Source organism: Bombus terrestris, chromosome 8, assembly GCF_910591885.1.
Source record: "Bombus terrestris chromosome 8, iyBomTerr1.2, whole genome shotgun sequence".
In the NCBI taxonomy this organism is placed as follows: Eukaryota; Metazoa; Arthropoda; class Insecta; order Hymenoptera; family Apidae; genus Bombus; species Bombus terrestris.
The window spans coordinates 1,725,708-1,742,325 of NC_063276.1; positions in this window are offsets into that span (position 1 = coordinate 1,725,708).

Sequence of the window (16,618 nt, forward strand, 5' to 3'; positions counted from 1 at the left end):
CCCGAAAGCTAAATTACAAAACTACGCCTTCGATCACCGTGAGCAATCCCATCTACGTGCTTAAAACGGCAAATGAGGGCGGGTATCGGTTCCTGGCCGGGCAATTATAGCGGCGATCACGCGGCCCTGAGTGTGTAATCGACGGCCCGGTTTCAGAGAGAGATCCGAGGCAAGTAGGGTCGGTAGCGGCGTCGAAATTAAATTTAATGGGGTGAATCAGAGAGAGAGAGAGAGAGAGAGAGAGAGAGCAGGTCGAGCACGGCGTAGTCGGCCGTCACGTGGAATAAACGCGGGACAAACGGGCACGCGAACGAGGATCTGCCGCGGACGTGCATGTTCCTCTGAATAACGTAATCGCCGTAGTCAGCCCGGCTCTGGTATCGTTGGCTTACATCGGCCTGGCCCTTCCTCTCCTCGCGACCCACCCCGTCGATTCACCCTGTCGGTTCCGCCGCTTCCTGTGTAGCCTGCGGGGGCAGCAACGTCACTGGGACAACGGCTGAGAGTGAGGGATGAGAGTAGACTCTGCGGGTGGAAACGAGAACGTCGATGAGGGATGAAGAGGGTGGGCTGGTCGTGGCAGTGCATAGAAGGGTGAGAAACGAAGGGTGGAGAAGAGCGGAAATATGAGAAACGAGGAGATGGAATCGTGGAAGGGAAGAGCAGTGTGAAAGAAGACGGAGGGGCGAGTGTGCAGGTGGAGGAAGAGGCGTTTTTCGCAGGGACTTGGGTTTTAGACGTTTGCAGCTGGAATTGTGTATTCTTAACCCCCTGCCAGAGATGGGATATTATACGGTTTATTGGTAGATTTGGATTTTCGTTCATTTTGAAATTGGAATGAAAAAAGCCGGAGGAACAAGAAGAAACCGAAAGGATTTGAGCGATAGACGGAACGACGTAAAAGAATGGGATGGCGAAAAATAAAAGGAACTAAAAGTAAAAAGCTTAGAAAATTGAAAAATATAAGACGAGTCTACGGATCGAGTCTACGAAACAACGTATGGCAAAAAGGATGTTACAAAAGAGAAAACGCTGGTTTAAAAAGTCGAAAACGGTGAGGAAATAAACGAAGGAATTTTTATAGTATAGAGAAAATGAATAATACGAATACGAAAGCGATCTGGAAGATCCATTGTGTGTAGAGATGCGAGATACGGAAGAAGATAAGAGAGAATATCGTTAAAAGAGAAAGCATACTCGACTGTTTTTGAAAGAGAGGGAGAAGAGATTGCGGGATAAGGGAAAAATAAAGAAATCCAAAGTAACAAAGTGAAAGAGGCTACAAAGGAAAGAGGAAGAGCAGACGAGAAAAGGTAGAAAGCTTTCAAGAAGCCAAAACTAGAAACTAGGAGTAAATTTGCGAAATCACGGAATAAATTCCAAAATAAATTTCGGACAAGCTTATCGAGACACCGAAATATTCTATGGCGTAGAATAGAAACCGAATTTAAAATTTTCATAATTTTCAATTAATCGAATCGAATTCTATAATTAAGTAGTTCGAAAAATAGCGATTACGTTCCGAGATGTAAAATAAAGGTTCTATTCTGAAACTTCCTAACGTTCTGCATCTAAAATAGAGATATTATTCTGCGACGAATGTGTAATAAGACGCGAAATTACGTGTAGGCTAAGTAATTTTTGTTAATAAGAGCGTAGATTGTCAGATATGAAATTGCAAAAAACGTGGACAATTACACCATTGGCGACGTAGCCTGCATCGATATATAACGGTTGCAGTACAAATATTAAGAAATTTTTAGAGTATGCAGTTGATGAGTTCGGCTTGTGAGTGGCTCGATTCTCACTGCCGCGATATTTAAACAGTCGGAATAAAAACCAGTGTAGAAACATGCACAAAACTGGCGCGACAAAAGCAAGAGAGAGGAAAATCCTGGCGGATGCAAGAACAGAGTGGAAGCGAAGAGAATGGATGCGGACCCAAAGAGCCAGCCAGGAAAATGGTCGTAGAAAAATGATAAGAGAAATCCGCGTGGAGGCGAACATCGAACGTGTAGAGGCGCAAGGGGATGAAATACAGAAGAGAGAGAAGGGAAAAGAGGGAGAGCGTGCGTGAAAGAGAGGGTGAATCGAGGGTTGGCGGGTAAGCGTGGGGGTAGGAGTCGAGGACTCGTATACCCTAGGGGCTTACAGCTGTCGCGTACCCAACACCTTTTTTCCGCGCGCCGGTAACATGTACGTAGGTTGCAATGCGTGCATAGAAATTGCCTGCATAGGGGTAAATCGCACATTTCCTGCGTAACGCGTGCAACTGAGACGCGACGGAACGCTTTCCTAGGAGGCTGGCTCGCCTTTTGAATTACTTGCCATTTTTTGGGCTGCGTGCCACGTACCCGCCCTCTCCTTTTCCCTGATCTCTCGCGTTACAATTTTTGAGGTTTCCATCTTTAAATAAAAATCGATGAATTTTTGAATAGCCTCTCGCAAATCATGGTTTGATAGAGAAATTCTTTGATTTTATGTGAAAACGAATCGAAAATGTGGAATAAAATTTGTTCGTTTGAGATTTCATTTTTGTGTAAATCGAGTTTGGAAACTCGATGAATACGCGTTACATTTTGACTATATCTATAATCAAACAATCCCGTCACGCAGAATACCCATCAACCTCCCAATTTTTATCGTATTTCGTAACTGAAAATATATATCTAATAAGAAAGGATATTTACGTATCAAATAATTTGTCAAATGTATAAAACTAGCTGTTTGGCCGCGCGAGCAAAATTTCGCTTCGAAATTTCCTTCCCGCAAATTTTTATAAAAAAAAGAAAATGGGTTTAACATTTACAAAAGTGACCTCGCCGATTCTCTCTAAAAACAAAACGTCAAACGAAAAAATTGTATCCCACCTTTTGGTTATATCTTTTCTCGAAAAAACCATCCAAACCGTCAAAATTTTTATACACGCGGTATAAATGTTCTTGTATCGCGTTAGCGCGAGTATTTCTTTTTCTATAAAGAGATATTAAATTTCTCTTGCGGAGTCGTGTTCTTTCAAAGTGAACAGTTAAAAAACCGCGGAAATTTCACGACGATCCGACCCGGTTTCTTCCTCTGGTTTTCCGTGTTTTCTAGCTGCAAGAAAATTGCGCGTCGACGGATTTTATCGTTGCGTCAGGAAAATCGAGAAGTTCTCGAGCGGAGAGCGCGACGGAACGGAGAGAATCCGTGGATTTCGCGAATTATAATTTAATTATCGCGGCGGACCGCGCTAAAACGCGCTGCTGGGAGTCTCGTGTCGTTTCCACGAGCGAGCCGGCCAGAAAAAAACCGCTAATTAACAGCTTTTCGAAATTCCATCGGCGATGCGATCTCACGTTGGCAATTCTGCTGGAAATGTTCACGAACGTTCGGCTTGTTTTCGCGGAAAACACACGAGGCTTAATGGATAGCTTACAGTTATTGGTAGATTTGTAAATCGTGGAAATTAGGACTTCTATACGAGAAAATAGTGGATGACGTGTTTGATGAATTGTACATAGGAAAAATAGGAGAATTAGTCAAAATTAGGAATTGTAAGAAGTTGCGCGTACAACGAACGTAAATAATTAGATATGATAAATATAAAGCGGTAGTACGTTCGTTTAATGTGGACAAATGATTCTGTTTATTTATAAAGAAGTTTAAATAATAATATTCTCTAAAAATATAACATTTCTTTAATTCCACATTAAAATTACGAAAAAAGATAAACGTTAATATATACCGACGATTATTTGGTAATCACGCTTGCAATAAAATAAAGAATATTAAAATACGAAATTAAAGAATAGAATAATGTAATGTCCACGAGATTTTCAGAAACGGTAAATTCAGAAAATAAAATATGTTTAAATATACAAAATTTTAAAATATGATAGGGAATGTGTGACGTGTCAAATGTAATGTTAAGTTATGACGAACAAAGACAACATTTTTTTAGCTGGCATTTAAAATTTCTGCATTTATACAATGTTTGCGAATATGCTCGTTCCGAGAAGAATAGAAGGAGGGGAATAATTGACGCGAAAGAAGAAAATATAAGCAATATAACGCAACATAATTTTGCGAAGATCTGATCGTCAAATGCAATCGGAGGAACAATTTAACCGATAAAAAGACTCTCAAAAATGTAGCTGCTAGACCTAAAGTCCAAAGCAACCTTTCTTCCTCTCTCAAGAAGCACCCAGAACACCGTTTACAAAGCCTGGCTGAAACTAAACTCGCGTGCAAGGAAGCTACCCTGGTACCCGTCAACTCCTCGAACCATCGATCACATCAATCCCGGTTGCAAAATCTATCAGCGACTGCCTGGCAGGATTCCTCGAAAGAGCACCCTATTCGATTCGGTCAGCCAGAACGCCGCCGGCACTCAAGTGTCGGACAAGCGACCTCGCGACAAATCGTCGCATTAATTCGTCCAGACGGACGCGTCCCATTCGTTTCTAAATCGGGCTTCTTTCACCGGCTCGTAAAAGGAAAAAGGGGGAGAACGAACGCTCTGTAATCCAATATATATGTATACACCGCATGTTTTAAATTTCTTCGAAAGAACTGCTCGGCTCGCGATCCCTTGAAACGTCTAAATATTCATTTCAAAATACCGTCGTGATACGACTTTTAAACTGACAACTACGCTTAATATCGCTGATTAAATAAATAATTCGTTGTACTAATTCCTGTTGCTACTGTATTTCCATCGATTCTTCGTCGTATTCTGACAAATGACAAATTCGTATGTACCTATAGGTACATTCTATATGTGTGCATGCATATACACTGTTATATACAGAGAGAGAGGAAGGGGGCGCAATCACGTTGTCTCCGTGCTCGGGATCATAAAGCTTGCGGTGGCAAACGGGTCCCGGGACTTTTCAGCCTACCGGAGCCACCCTCCCGCACTCAATAATCCCATAACGCTATAGCGAGCCCCTATTACGAAGGCTGGCGACCCCCGTGGCAAGGTATAGCCAGGGGGAAGCCACCCTGGTTCGAGGCCGCGTGGCACGCTACCGTGAAACCGCCCTTGTCTTCTCACCCTCTTCTACAGCTCGGCGCGAATCGATGGGGAGGCCTGATCGTGACCGAACCATCGTCGCCCGGTATACAGATTCGTAGGTAGCCCGATCCTCTACGAGAATCAAACGTTGAGTCAATGGACGACTTGCTGGTCCGAATTGTGAATGAGTAGCCCGCAGGGATAAGAGGTTCGCTATAGAAACTGTGTGAATGGCCGAAACGTTCGATTCGTGATTTTTCATAGAATCTTCGTAGGTTGTAATTCCGGTATTAGACGAAGTGCAAATGATAGTGGGAGATTGAAGGAAGGATAAAGGGGGAGAAATTTCAGGATGTTTGCGTGATTTTGTTAAATACGGTAGAGTAGAGTTAGAATATATAGAATATATATATATATACCCTTTCGTTATTCATTTTTTCAGTTTGAAGCTTTACAGCTTTGGATCTCGAGGGAGCTGTATCCGAAATTAGTTGAGCTGTGAAAATTTTAAATGGGCTTGGTCGGTCGAGTTAATGGAAAGGATCGTTGGTACGAGAACTGGCAATGTTTTTGAAACGGCTGCTTTGTTATATTTTGCGGAAAGAAATTTCACTTTAGTAATACATTGCTCTAATCGCGAGAAATTGATAAAGAAACAAAGTTTAGAAATTAACGAACGAAATAGTTGTCTCGTGTCCGTCGCTTTCGTCGAATATTTAAATATTTACGATAATCTTAACCGTTTTATCGTTTACCACGACACGCCCTCGCCTTCTCTAGCGTTTCATCGAACCCGTACACGAGTCCTGGACTAATTAATCTCATCGGTTCCCATAATTTACGTCACCTGGACCCGAAACTAATCACGCAATTGAATCATCTTTCGTTTAACGTGGCGTTAAGCCCGACTGAAATAATCGCCGGGGTGGCGGTCTAATCTCGCGTCAATTAATATCGACCTCGAAAAGGGACACCGGCAACGAGATAAACAGCCCCGACTTCGTTGCAACACCTACCACCCCATTGGCTCGTCTCTTCGCAACTTTGCGTCGAGAAGAGGCGAAGCTCCGGTTGCCAACTGCGAGACGCCGGAGAAAATCTTTCCGTCCTCTCTTTCTATCTCGCTCTCTGTTTCTCTCCGTCACCAGTAGCCAGTTCGAGGGAAACTGTGCCATGAATCAAAATTAAAGTCGCTTTATCGTAAATTTTCCTGCGCCGCCCACGCTCGACTCCTCGTGGCTCTAAGCAGGGCAATTAGTCATTCTCCGCGGCTATGATAAAACGTAAAAGTCCCACTCCTTGGCCCCGTTCCTTCCGAAACTTCTTAAGAAAACGCCGCTTCAATCTTTGCGAAACCCGTTCACACTCCCCGCCCCTCTCGTCAAGCATTTACGGATCCTCGATCGATAGTTTCGAAAACTGTTGTGAGGCTTTTTCTTTCCAAGTTCAGAGATCGCGAGACCGTTGATTAGAAATATTGGAAAATTGGGAACTTTTTAAAGAGTCGCTTAATCGCGAAACTTTTTAGGAAACGCGTGAATTCGGGAGATTGGGTGTCAAGAATCTCTATAACGAAGAAGAAGGAGAATTAACGCGAAATTACCAATTTCTGTGGTAGTATGACGAAAATTTATAAGTTATAACGTCTTTTGTTATTAGAAATACAGATTATAGTTAGCTTCCACGGTTTCGTGTATTTCTGCGTTTCATTTTCGATATATTCGAACGTGAATTCCAAATACGCTTGAAAGAACAAATATGCGCTTAATTTAAAGGTTCGAAAATACTTGTAAATTGGGTGATCGGAGTTTCGATAAAATCGTAGCTATGATGCCACATATGTCTTCTTTCAATGCTAAAAGAGAGAAGAAATATCTTTGATCTATCTCTTTGGTGTAATGAAACTAATGGGCATTTTGCATGTCCTTTGTTGTCGAGAAAATTTATTTAAATACTCTATCCAGGCCTGTTCGAAAATTTCCTCTCTTTAAACCTGGAATGCATAATGCGTGCGCCGATATTATTTCGAACGCGAAAAAGGAAAACCGTTGCAGTCTGGAACTCGCTGTAAAGATCATTTTTCAAAAATGTTTCAAAAAATAACGCGTTCGCGCTAATGGCACTTTCGTAGGATTTGGGAATCGTTGTCCTGAAAATTTTTGGAATTATTACAGCAAGTAACCTGGATAACTACATTTCATCGGACGTATGATTTACAAATCTCCAGAGTAGAAACCCAGTGCGATATTGTAGCGATTGCAACGAAAGTTTTACATTTAAATGCAAAAACTTTATAACGCGATCGATTAGTGCTCATGTAACACATTCCATGCTTACGTTAACTTCGACGAACAAATATCGCGCCTCTAGTTCTGTCCCATTATCAGTCATCAGCCTCGTGTTAAGAGCATTTATAATAAAAATACTAAAACCCCAATGAAAAAGTGTTTTATTCGAAGAAACAGCATTTTATACGCATTAACATGATAATTACGAACAACATAGCCAAATGCATTTTCGTTCTTGTTTTCTATTTATGGACTAAAGTGTTCAACTGTGATATTCTTAATAAAGAATGTTTTGTGTCGTTTCTTGTACTTTCCCCTGTCGCTTTAATCGTTCATAGCTAAAACAGCCCTGAAACCTGGCCGTGTTTCCATAAAATCCATGGATTATTCGAAACTGTCAGCGCGGGGCTATCGGACCGCGCCGGTAATTAATGGACAACGCGTTAAATAATTCATACGTAACATTCGAACGAGCGCAATAAACGAGCGCGTAAAACTTCGGATTTGTCGCGCGACCGTTTTCCTCCGCGCCGGGAAAAATCGTCGTCGACTGCGGTCCCTTCGTTTACGATGCCAAGCAAAATCATCGCGATTCGTCGTTCGCGAACGGCCTCGCAATCTCTTCGCCGTTTCCGTATCTATAAAAAGATAAAGTAACTTTGAGCTCTGGTTAGTTGACGAATATCTAATTTAAAAATTGCTCCGAGTCGTTTTTAGAAAAATGTTAATACTACGCATCGATCGCGTAACTTGGACCTGCTATAAAAATTGACTTTTCTTAAATACGTGTTATTCGTTGCCTTTTTAGTTAGCCAGTGTCATTAACGTGGCATATTTTTCATCGTCTTTGCTACACTCGTTGAATAATGGGTCTACGTACTACCACGTTTGACTATACTGTCACTGCCACTAAGCGAATATTCATCACTGCTGTCTGAAGGAGGATCGACATACATCTTCTCATTGTCTCCAGACGTTCAATAGGATGGCTTAAAATTTTAGATTCATTTGAATTGGTAATTGTTGCCAAAGGTATGGCAGCGTGTACTCGAAAACAAGTGCAATAGAAAAAGTCTCACTGGTAAAGATATTATCACCGAGTACTTCAGAGTTCTAAATACTCCTGAAATAACTGATTTTTCTCAAATATGTTACCAAATTACTCGCTGTTGCTAGTTGTAATTCTGATAAACGAGAGCTTTCAAAGAAACCGTAATGCTCGCGAAACGATCCAACGAATATCGTAAAGATTACGAATTCTAACTGAGTCACCGTATTCCTTTTAATTTTCCCTGGCTAGATACAGGCTTTTCCTATCGGTATAGGTGTCGGTATGAAATCAGGGAGCAACCGATATTCTCTGCGGCGTGCATCCTCAACGACGTCTACGGGGACCCATATCCGGCGACGTCGACTCTCCTTAACCACGAAACCACGGTACCATGGAGTGTACCTCTAAACCGCCAACCCGTAGTTTTGTTGATCACAGAATCAACACCTCCCTTCTACTACGACCACCCTCGTTGTCGGCGTCGTCGGATACTCACCCCCGTGTCAGCCCATCTGCGCGACGAACTGAAAATCCCGTCGCTCCACAGCGAAACCGTTTCCTCATTAATTCGTAAAATCATCGAACGACTCCTTCCGTGTCGATGGATCGATCGACGAGGGGAGTGCGCGCCCTGGGGTCGCGGAAGTCGTGTAAAACGAATTATGTAATAATTCGGTGTAGCGGAGAAATGTTGCAAGCTTCTTGCAGACTTCTTTGATCGAGGAACTGTAGGCATCGGTTCGCGTAATTAGATTTCGAGGGACGCGTTCTTTGAAAATTAGCCGGAAGGAAAAGAGTCGCGATATCGAATCTATCAAGAATGAAGATGTTTTCGCTCGTACGCCACTTGCCTGTCGGAATTCCTTTATCGCGGAATACACGGGTACAGGCAGCTTCTTCCGCTGCCATTAATTCTCGCGTGGTTTTTTTACGAGTATGCTTATCGGAAAGGACAAAGACGAGCGTCAGACGAATCGGTAAGGGTTGTGACGGTTTAGCTGCGCGAGCGAACGGAAGGAAGGGAACGGTGGCAGCGTAAATGGGTGAGGCTCTTAATTAAAATGTTTAACACAGCCGCGAGAGCACGACGTCGAAACGCGAAACTTAATTAAATTGGTTATGACAATAAAAATAGAGGCTACCCCGCGGAGTTGGAACGAAGCCGAAGCGGAGAAAGAACGCAAGAAAGAATAAAGCGAATGCGAACGAGCAAAAGCGAGTAAGACAGCGGGAGGGGCAGTGGCGGTAGAACAGGTTGACGTGGAAAAGGAAAACGAGAAAGAGCCTGGGAAAGGGTGGAAGACGCGCGGAAAAAGCAGCGGAGGGAGAGAAAGAGATCGAGAACAAAGAGGAAATGTGAACAGCGTCGACGAGTCCGGCCGCACACGGTTACATACTCTCGCGTCCGTTGGGTACATGCAATCAGCGAGGCGTACGTATATACACGATGCACGCGTTTAATTTGACCAGCACGCGTCTCCGTGAGGATTTTTCGGTTCGACGACACAGGGAGACTCGAGGAACACCTCGGCAGTCAAAATGAGAGAGAAAAAGGGGAGAGAGAGAGAGAGAGTTGGAGCCGGAGTTAAATATCGGCTGGGGGGGGGGGTGACAGAAGGGGGTCCCGGAGTGTCATTCCAGTTTTCCTCGGTCTGGCTCTCCGGCTAAAGGACGAAGAGAACAAGCCAGAGAGAAAAGCAGAGAGAGGCCAACGGTGGCGCAGGATTTGCGAGACGTCACTGCGAAAATACGCGCAATTGAACTTTTCAACCCCGTCGGCCTTCCCTCGGCTACCGATTCCCTTCTCTTCCCGTCCGCTTCCATTTACTCTGTCGCCGTCGGATTCTCGGCCCGGCTTGTCGCTTTCCTCTCCGTCTCTCCTTTTGTTCCTCTTTTTTCCGCTCGATCTATGTCTTGTTCCTTCTGTCACGCTCCCGTGCTCTCTCCTACTCTCTTCCCTTCTCTCTCTTACGCTCTCTTTGTCATTGGTTTCTCTGTTGCTCGCTTCTCTCCCTTTCTATCTCGCTCTCTCACTCTCTCTCTTTTTGCCTCCTCTGCCGCCTCCGGCTCGTGGGCCCTTCGCTCTTTTGTCACGCCACCCTTGTTCGCGCTGTCCCACTCTATTTGCCACCCCCCGTCGTTCCATCATCCCTCAAAGCCGTACAGTCTAACCGGTGGCACACGAAGGGTCGCTTTTGCCGGTGTTCGTGAACGACACGAGGCTCCACGATGGTGATAGTGGTGTCGGTGGTACGGCGGTGGGCAAGCTCTCGTTGGATTTTTCTCCGTCCTTCTTTGCCTCGCCGTCTCTTTGTCCTCTGGCGGCGCGGAATCCCGGGGTGGGATTTGCAGGAGCCGGCAAATATGCGCCCGATAAAGACTACCCACACCGCGGTTCTACCAACCCTGCCAAGGGATTACCTGAAGCCTTCGCGGCGATCATCTCCTTCCGGCGAGGCTTTGCCGCGCCTCCCCGTCAACGGTTAATGCGTCATGCCTGTACCTTGCTAATCGACGATTCTACTCTCCAAGAGCCGACATACGCACTGTTTGCCAAAGCAACACCCCTTTCGTGTCGTTTTGCGGGCTTCGGATTACCGGAAATTAGGACTCGTGGGCGTGGAGCTCGAATGCCTGCGAGAGAAAGTTCAGGCGAGGTCATCGAGCTTCGCAGCTTTCGACGATTATAAGGATCTTTGATATTTGAAACGAAATGAAAGGGTAGCTTTAACGTCGAGGTCACGAGTGTGGACGGTATCGGGGAAAAATTGCGTTAGCTTACGCGTGCTAATGAACTAGCATCGCTCGATACACATACGTCTTTGTATCGGATTGAGTTTATGTAATTTGTCGGTTAATAGTTTAGAAATAGTAATCCTACGATTTACTAATAATTAGCGGAAGAGACGCGATTCTGATGTAATACATCAGGCGGTAGATCGACAAACGATGCGTGAAATGCGACAACTTCCTAGATGTTACATGTTCGTGCAATTTATCGTAGCATTGGAACGGTACTACGAGAAATATTTTAAGCAGCAGTATACGAGTCTACGCTAAAAATTCTACGATTCCGATATATCATCCTACCGTCGTATTTCGATCGCTATTCAGCAACAAGTATTTACAAAATTCTTCGGCCAACCCAGCGATCTCATCTTCCCCTTCCGACGACCGCGTCCAAAAAAAACTGCTTAAACTTTTCAGAAATATTCTTTCACGAAGTTATCGCGAAATTCCGCGTGTCCCAAATATAAAACTGCGGAATTCCCTCGAAAAGAGCCCCCGACACCTATCGATCGTGGTCGTCTATCTGGAATCGATTCTCGGTACGTATCGTTGACGATTCGAGAGGCGAATGGCTGGGGACCGATTCGGAATCGAAACGCGGCCGTGCAACTCGCGACGTATTATGGACGAAAGGAGTGAGAGCAATCTTCGTCGATAGCGTCTTTCCTTGCACAATAAAAAGATCGATATCTCGTGGCGTGTTTCGCTCGACGCGACCGCCAAGATTCTTTATCCGACATCTGTGTCAAGGAAAAATTCTTCCGATCCTTGCCGTGATCCCGTCGTTCTCGGCTTCTTTCGTAATCCTTTCGTCGGTTGCCCGTCGAACCGGCGTCCTCTTCCCTTTTCCTCGTCTCGCTTTCGCCCCTTTTTCCTTTCGGGGTAGTCGCGCGTGGCTATGGAAAACGCCGCGGGAAAGTAAAATGCCCGTCGTTACCCGAAGACCCGCGTCAATGACGTTCCACCGAGGGATTCCGTTGCTCGAGGATTCGACGAAGATTGACCGAGATTAACGGGGACCTGACGAACCAATCTTTCAACGAGGCGTACCGAAGATATCGCGATGAGAGGGATGCTCGCTGGAGATGTCGGTTTCGAACGACCGGGAGATTCGTTGGGTAGATTTTGGTCGATGCGGAATTTCAGAAATTCGCTCGTATATTTTTAGCGCGGTTTGTGACTTTTGCGTTATATTTATTATAGCGATCTCTTCTATCTCTGTCTTCGTTCGGGTTACTTAATTTCAGGGGATTTAGCTATGATTTTCGTCCGGTACAAGTAAAACTAACCGTATAGCTTTAAAAAGCTTTAAAATTATTTACCGAAAATCCTCGAATATCTCGATGTTCGTCGGGTTGCTGTTCGCCATCGTCGGGTCACGATGAAAATCGGTCACGAACGATCATACTCTATTAGGATGATCGCAATGGCGATGATGCGCGCGCGCTCGGTTCTGGCCCGGTAGGCGCGTCTTAATTAAAATTAATTGTCCCGGCCGCGTAGCGTCGTAAATCATAATAACCGGGGCCGAAAGTTATGGATGTGCCGCGACGCTCGAACGGATCTTTCATCTCGATCGGCGATCGATGGTTAACCCAGGGCCGCTGGAATCGGGACTCCTCGTGGCGGACAGTGATTGATCGTCCGTGTGGATGCAGAGGATCCTCGGCTCGACTACCGTTTCCTCGGCGGACACGCGAGGAAAACAAGCGACCGATCGAACACGACGTGACACAGCCGGGTGTCAAGCGTGCTGTGATCTCTCCACTCCGTTCTCGCTCGCGATTAACCCTTTCCGCTAGAACGCGCTCCGCGAATACAGGATATACCGAGTCAGTCTAGAAAGCACGGTATTTTATGTCTCAAAGCGCGCTAACGAGGCTACTTATTAATCCTGAATCGATATCGAGCTGACTCGAACGCTAAAACCAGCGGCATAACGCGATTAATTACGAGGACAAAGTAACACAATCAGGATACCGAGGAACGTTTTTGTTTTAATCTTCAATTCGACGAAATCTTCGTTTTTTCCATCCATCGTGGAACAAACTAACGATCAGGATAGAAAATACGTTTTTCCTTCGATTTTTCAATTCGACAGCATCTTCATTTTTTCCGCCCATGGTGGAACATCGATGACATATGGGATAGACGACAGGTTGAAAAAATCGCGTTGCCCGGAGCTACAGAGCTGTCGGCGTATTATGCACGCGTCGAATCCAATCGCATTAGCCGCTCCCAGGAGACTTTGGGTGGCCATGCGTCGCGGCAAAGGCAAATATTATTCGAATTCCGCGTGCACGCCGCCATTAGGCCATCGTTCCTCAGCCCGTTAATCTCTCAGGGGCTAACGAAACACGGAGTCGGCCGTTATTAGTGCCGAATTTAGAATTAAGCGTGGCCTGCAAACCCCTCCGGTTCTCCCTTTTGTTTCCAGCTGGGGGAAAGCCTGGCCGTGGAACAATGCCCGGACAATTCTTTCACCGCCACGCCGTCGACTTAATTCGCAGGACCACTTTTAATTTTCATTTTCCTTCTCTTTTTCCCCTTCGTTCTACTCGCGACTTTTCTTTCTTTTTACGTTCTGTCGCGTCGGGTTAATCGCTGCTCGATAGAACGATTTCGAATGTATATTCGAGGTTCGAGAGATCGGGGGCGTTCCTCCATAATGTTTTATTCTTTTATTTCTTGAACGCGTTTAGCTTCGGTGATGATGAATTTTGTGGCGAAATACCGATTGATCGTTCGGCGCTCGTCTTCGCCTACCTCACGAGCTTCCGCGCTTTATTACATACGTTATAGCCGAAAGTTCATAACTCGAAGGGGAAACATCTCTTTCACTGACCTTCGTCCCAAATGCAAATAGAATACAGTCCCATAGGTTGACCGAAGCCTGCTCGCAAACACTGTATAAAAAGGGATGCTGGTTTAACCGAACGAATAATTTAATTGTTCCCGAATTTACCAATTACATTCATTTTTCGTCAGAGATCAAGGTACTCGGCGATGTTGTCCGAGTCTTTGAAAATTCTGTCTTTCCAAATGGTTTAACAGCTTACGACGTACAATTAGAAAACGGTAAAGAAACATATAAAACAATCTGAAATGGTTTGAAAAATCATCGATCAACCCAACAACGATGAAATAATACAAAAATAGAAAAAAGAATGACAAAATCTACCTCCTCTTTATCAAAATTATTCTAAAATTCAAACCTATCTTCCTAAGGCATGCCTGTATCGTCAACCGCCTAACCTAACCCGTCGGTATTGCTCGATAGCGCGTCACAGAAACTTTCTGTTCTTCGAAAAGACTGCTCGTCGTCCAAAGGAAAAAAAAAGGCGAAGAAAAGCGAAGCGCGGAGGAAGAAGCGGAACGAGGAGAATACGAAGGAAAAGAAAACAACGACGAGCAACCCAGTTCCTCGAAGGCCTCTCTAATCGCATCCGGAGCGAACGTTTCGTCGCTGAAGAACGAGCGCGCGCGTCTCGTTTTCTCGGTTGGTGAGAGGAGGCAGAAGAGACAGAGGTCGTATCCGAGGACCCTTTCTCACGCGACGTCGCCATCCCGCCGGATCAAACCAGAATTACTCTGCGCGCAACCCCTTACAATCTCCGAAGATTCAACCCCTACGACACCAGGGTCGCTCGCTTAGCTACAAACGGGACGGAACTGCTTGACCGTTGTCCAGTTTCTCAGCATCCCTCTCCCTCTTCCTCCTTTTCATCGTTCGCTAGCCCGTGCGCGTCCCGTGAGAATCAGCCTGGAATCGAAAACTGGTCCAGCGTTACGCGGATCCTAGAATCCGATGCACGATTGGCGGAGAGAGGTGGAGAGAATCGCGCGGGCTGCACCCCAGGGACCAGTCCGGGGAAAAATGATGTTCGTCTTCAGTTTCGGCGCGACGGTACGACTCGTGTGACCTCCAAACGAACGGAAATCAGAGTGTCACGATAACAGCCGAGAAGTGGCAGACGAGAAATCCGACTGCACGTTCTGTGAATTTGTACGAGACGAGAAGAGGAAGAGAGGGAGGAAGCGATAACCGCGAGGTCGAAGATCGCGGCGCCGAAAGCGGTTGCGATTCCACGCGTCGCGTCGTGGCGATTACGCTAATTGCCGCTCTAATTGACCGACATTCGCCGGCGTCGCGTCGTTATCGAGCTCGAGCGACGCCGCCGTTTTTCCGGCCATCCAACGCCCGCCTGATCCAGCTCCGAGTCAACCCGGAAACTGGGCTATTGTTGGAACGAGGCGGAGGTTCGCACCTCGCGAAGAAGATCGTTCTTTTTTCAGGATATCGCAGACACGGCGACGAACGTGTTAAATTTTCGATCGTGCAGTGATTTTCGTTCGAGATAGCTATCGAGATGGTTTTTCGGAAAAGAGAATTTTCGTGATCGTTTTTCTGTTCTTTGGATGATTTGGCTTGAAGCGTCGAGTAGATAAAAAGTACAAAGGCGCGAAGAGAAAGTTTGTTAAGTTTTGCTTGTCGTTGCATTTATCCTCGTGCATGCTAGAATAGGAAAGTATTTTTTCTTTTTCTTTAACATTGTTTCCACGTCTTCTACGGTTACATTTGCACGATACATTTTGTACTGTTCGCGTTCGATCGAGTTACGTTAATAGTCGCACGCATCTTTCAGTCTATAACACATTTCGCGGTGTTATCTATTTCTACTTTGTACGTTAATATTACTGCGTTAAGTTTATACCTTTCCAAAAATTCGTACGCTGCAGCAAACCGGAAGAACCAAAATTTCGAATCCGTCGTCCAAACTTTCGACGTGTATTCCATCATTCCGGATACCACTCCTACCCGGTCGGACTACGAGGAATCGATATCCCGAACAGTTGCCGTTCGATCGCCATCGAAAACTCAATCTACGCGATTCTCGCAAAACGGGACGTTTGATCGTTCGTATAGGAACTCGCGTTAACCGACGAAATCGTCGGTGTGTTCGCTACTCCCTAAATGATTCGCTTCATTTACACCTATAAACGGCGAGTTTTATGGTCGGTTCATTCGTTTCTGTCGCTTAACTAATTGCCGGGCCGTGTTTGCCCGCCGCGCGGATCATCCCCTGTCTTTTTCCTGCCCCTGTAATTAGCCCTTCTTCGTTATTAGCATTAATTTATTAAGCGACCGTTCCGGTCGGAGCGCGCGAGCGCTATCGCCGCCACCAACGATCCACCTCGACGCGTACATCGCCTTTAAAAGCTCGCCGCCTACTCCGTTTCCTTTAAGCCAATTCGTTCGACTGAAATACACTTCCCGAGTAATCCATCTTAACGTAATTAACCGGTTATACGTTGAGCAGTTAGCGGTCGACGCTAAGCTTCGCGTCACCGGTTCACCGGCTCACTGATTTTTCCTTCCGACCCTCCTTCTCACCTGTTCCGGCTCGTTGTGGTTCTATGAATGATAGCTGAAGAGATTCTACCTGAGCAACTGCGTGGAAATTTTGTTTCGCCGGTTTGCCGAGGTGA